The sequence below is a fragment of the Sitophilus oryzae genome, unplaced genomic scaffold (assembly GCF_002938485.1).
Source record: "Sitophilus oryzae breed Bouriz unplaced genomic scaffold, Soryzae_2.0 scaffold_1801_pilon_pilon, whole genome shotgun sequence".
Taxonomy (NCBI): Eukaryota; Metazoa; Arthropoda; class Insecta; order Coleoptera; family Curculionidae; genus Sitophilus; species Sitophilus oryzae.
This window is the reverse complement of record NW_022146504.1, coordinates 3407519-3412893: the sequence shown is the minus strand read 5'-3', so window position 1 is coordinate 3412893 and position 5375 is coordinate 3407519.

The window sequence follows — 5375 nt, the reverse complement described above, 5'->3', positions numbered from 1 at the left end:
TTCAAGAGATGTAAAATTTAATGAAAATCAATTTGCTTTTAAAGATAAAGGTGTGGATGATTGTATTAATATAAGAGAGATAGCAAAGGATGATTTTGATGAATGTGAACTAAGTAATTCTGAAAATGAGACTGTAGATAAAGACTTAAGGGAAAGACAAAAGCGAAGGGATTCAAAATTACCTTCTAAATATAACGACTATGAAATGTATATGGCATTTGACGCATGTAGTTTTGTTGAAAATGTACCAGACAGCTTTGATGAACTAAAAGATAGATCAGACAAAAATCATTGGTTAAAAGCAGTAGAAAGAGAATTAAAATCAATAAATGAAAATGAAACTTGGGAAATAGTAAAAAGACCAAATGATAATATTAAAATACTTGACACTAAATGGATCTTTTCTTTTAAATCATTGGAGGAAAATGAATTAGACAAATTTAAAGCTAGATTAGTTGTTCGCGGATTTGCTCAAGACATTAATAAACATTATAATGACATTTATTCACCAGTTGCTAGAATGGAAACAATTAGAACTTTGTTAATTATAGGAAATGAATTTAAACATCATATCCAGCAGCTAGATGTTAAAACGGCTTTCTTAAATGGAATTTTGGATGAAGACGTTTATATTTACCCACCGCAAGGTGTTATATGTAACTCAGATAAAGTGCTTAAACTTAAAAAATCATTATACGGGTTGAAACAATCATCTAAATGCTGGAATGATAAAATTAATACTTACCTGATAAGCATAGGATTTTATAGATCAGAAAACGATTATTGTTTGTATATTTCAGATTGTAAAAATGATAAAATTTATTTACTAATATATGTTGACGATATAATATTATCAGGGGTAAATTTGGAAAAAATAAATAAAGTAAAATGTCAGTTAATGAGTGAGTTTAAAATGAAAGACAAAGGTATATTGAAACATTTTCTTGGACTAGCAATAGATTATGATAGAGAAGAGGGTATTCTAAAATTAAATCAATCAAGATATGCAGAAAGTATTTTAAAAAGATTCGAGATGGAGAATTGTAAAAGTTCATTAGTACCAATCGATCCAAAATTAAAATTGAATGTATGTACCGATCCTAAAAATCTAACAACTAAACCATTTCGCGAATTAATAGGAAGTTTGATGTATTTAATGCTTGGAACCAGACCTGACATCTGTTTTTCTGTAAATTTCTTTAGTAGATTTCAAGATAAAGCTACAGATGAAATATGGGGTTATCTAAAAAGAGTTTTAAGATATTTAAGAGGTAATACTAATGTATGTTTAATTTATCATAGAAATCAGAGTAAAGAGTTATGTTGCTATGTTGATGCTGATTGGGGTAATGATACAATTGATAGAAAATCTATAACTGGATTTGTATTTAAACTTTATAATAACACTGTAATGTGGTGTACAAGAAAACAAAAGTGTGTATCATTGTCTACAACAGAAGCCGAGCTAATAGCTCTCTGTTCATCTGTTTGTGAAGGGTTATGGTTAAGGAAATTACTATTTGATTTTGATATTAACTTTAATGTAATAACATATTTTGAAGATAATCAAGGTTGTATAGCATTAATAAGAAACCCATGCAATAACCGCAGAGTTAAACATATTGAGCTAAAATTTAATTTTGTTTGTGATTATGTAAAAAGTGGTAATATTAACATAATATATATAGATCAAGTAAGCAACAAGCTGATATTTTAACTAAGGGATTGCAAGGGCCATCATTTTGAAATTTAGAGATTTATTAGGTTTAAAGGATTTTAGCGAGAGGGGTGTTGAGAAGAATACACTAAAATCCTTATTATTTATTTGTATCGATATTCTATACCATTCCTATTACCACATTACTATAGACAGTTGACAGATAGATTTTGTGACTGCATGTACGCTTCAAGTAATGCATAAATAAATAGTTAATAGTTGTTAAACCACTGCGTATTTCTTAAAACAAAATATCCTCAAACTCATCTAACATATTCAAAACTGTTTAATCAGACAAAACGGATTTACAAGGGATTTATTTTGTTTACTAAAAAAGTTAGGTTAAGAAACTATCCACAGATCACATAAACTATCCAAAATGAAAATCTCCAAAATGAAAATCGAAATCTCCAAAATGACGTTTGCTCGTGTATTCTGTGGATTCCGCTCTCAAGAGCCCAAGACCGTCTTGGCGTCTCGAGACGCAACTATAAATACGGGCCTTAGATCATTGGAGGATTCCCATACCAGGTTACTGATGGAGTCTTCTAGGTTCTTGTGTTCTGCTTTAAGTTGGTTTCCAATTGAGAAGCAGAACGGTTCTGGTTCAGTTAGTGGAGTGTTCGCTCCTTTTCTAGCTAGATCTTTTACTTTCTTCATTATCTTCTATCTTTTTGTGCCAGTCTACCCAGCGTAGGAGGATTTTATTTTCTTTGCCTAATTTGGTCAGCTGCTCTAGACACTCTTTAACAAACTTCAAATTGATGGTTACTGAGTTGATGGCTCTTAAGGCTTCTTGACTATTGGATAAGATGGCTATTTCTTGTTTCCGATAGTTCCTATGTAAGATAAGTTGTACAAGTTAGTTTGTGGTTGTACGCATATCTCGATAGCGTAGCTTTCTGCCTGAAGGATGCTGTAGTAGCGAGTTTTTATCCCAAGTTTTAGTAGTTAGTAGTTTCATCCCAAATACTCCTATACCTGCTTTGGTTTCAGAAGCATTAATATACCACGTTATGGTATGGACTCTTAACTGCTGAGCAAACATTTAATGAAAGACAAATTGTCCACAGTTGCTTCATCTTCCCCTAACTATTGCAGCACACCACAGACCATTGAATCGGACAACCGTTGCGGTTTTGAACACGTAAAGTGAAAGGAAAATTTGTCGTTAGAGGGACGTACAGATATGGCAACACCGTCTGGTACCAAACAGCGTAATCGGTGCTATACCGTCATACACTGGGTAGGTTAGAAAGAGTTATACAACAATTTTCTCTTTATTTATCTCATTGGATATTCGGAGATCAGTGTCAACATTGTCGGATTGTCAAGGAAAAAATCCTGATTTTTTCTAAAATAAATTTGTGGATTTTGATGGGTAAGTTTTTACATGGTACATGTATAGGTGGGAATGTGTATGTATTGCGTACCTAACAGAATAAAATAAAGGAATGTTTAAGATTTCAATTAGACATACGCATTTTTGTATTTCACAAATATTTTCATATTTTTTCTTTGAAATAATTGTCGATATGACAATGGTTTTCCAGGAACTAAAATAAATAGTTTTGTAGTTCAATGTTGTGAAAATACTAACAGGAATGCGAAAAAAACAAATTATTTATTTGTTTTTTAGTTATTTATTATTTGCAATGTATTTCTCCAAATTTATTAAATCTAATATGTTTATTATCAATTTTATTAACAACGAAATGATCTGAACACAATTTTAATTTTTTTTATTATAGTACCTTATCAAAAATTAACATTACTTATTTGTTATTGTGTAGAAATATTATAATTAATTAAATATAAATATATTAAAGTTCGCTATAAATAAAATAATTTTTTGAGAATTCAAATCGGTTTGCTAAGTTTTATATATCTATCTATGTCGAAAATTATAAAATCAAATTTACAGAGTTGATTCCCAGCAATAAAAGCCAGAGTTTGTTATTTTTTAGCTCTTTTTTTAAAGATTAACATACATTATGCAAAAATTATATAATGATCAGTTCAAGGTCACTAACCCCCTGCTCGGGCAGCCATTCAGGACCCATTTGATTAATTTTCTTTAAATATTCATCAAAATTTAAGTATTTTTCCATTTAATCGCCCATAGGCGTTCCAAGTGGGATTTTTTCGTTAAAAAAATATGTAACGATAGTTTTTCAAAATTAGTATTTGTTAAAAATTTATGTTACTTTTGTATGAAATGTTATGCACTATACGGATACGGTATGATCGAAAAAACGGCGTCGTGGCATTGACGATCGATGACATTCCCCATATAATTTTACATAGGTATAAAATGACAGCAATCTTTCTTTCATAACCATCACACCATCGCTAACCCAAATATTATACCGTACCATATGATCAAAAAAAATGGGAACAGCGATGGCTATGAAATGAAGATCGCTGTCATTTTATATGTAAAATTATATTTGGAATCTCATCGCCGTCATTTCCAAGCCAACTAGACGCCGTTTTTTTCGATTATACGGTACTTATAAGCTTAAATGCTTGTTTTATAACAAAAATTATTTTTCGAACCTTTGTTTTTAAAGAATTTTTATAGTATTTTATAGTATTCACTTTTATCTAGTAACGTACTCATAAGGCCAAAAGGGACTTTTTTAATCTTCGCCTTTTAGTTAGCTAATAACAGTGGTTTCATCAAAATTATTACTTTTTTTACTGCCAATTTTTATGACAATCTTGGTAAAGTAGAATGTAGAATGTTTAGAAGGGGAGTCAATCACCGCGACCTTACAGATCTATTGTGTGTTCCCCTTTCTTGAATTATAACGAGTTATAACTTATAACTCATCATACAGTCTTAGAGCTTTAACAAAAGACAGTATCTGAGACGGCTCCAGAGAGACCAGTTCTCTATCCTTGACATCAGCCGTACCCAAGTTCATGGCACGAACGGTCTTCGTCTCAGCGCACTCAATGATAAGGTGTTCTGGTGATTTCCCATTTTCCCCACAGAATCTTCATTCGCCGTTGTTCCTCAGCTTCAGCCTACTGAGGTGTTAGTTGAGGAGATATTGTCCTGTTAGAAATTCCGTCACAATCCGAAGATTGTTTTAACTTAAATCAAGAAAACCCTTTGATTTTTCTGGGCGTTCTGAGGAACTTTTTCGAGTGTCTTAGACCGTTGGAGGACTCCCATTCCAGGTTACGGATGGAGTCTTCCGGGTTCCTCAATTCCGCCTTTAGTTGGTTTCGGTTTAGAAAACAGAACGGTTCTGGTCCAGTTAGTGGAGTGTTCTCAAAGTTACTTGGTAAAGTAACTGATAACTAATGTATAAAAAAAGTCGAAATATTAAGTTTTTTTGGTCAATATTTTACTAATTTCAAAAAAATACTAAAGATTATTATAGAATTTTGAATATTTAAAAACTGTAGAAAATAGTATGTAATTTTAGAATATATTTCCATTTATAGGCTCAAATGCTCCTGTTTTGCAAGAAAATTGATTTTTCGAACCCTTGTTTTGGAACTTTTTTTCGTGGTTCTTCATTCATTTGTTAATGACCGTGTAGTACTGTACTGACATGATCAAAATGAATTGTATTTCTTAAATCTACATTCATTAAATATTTACTAGCAATAGTATGAAAAATGTAGAAAAAATGTCACTTTT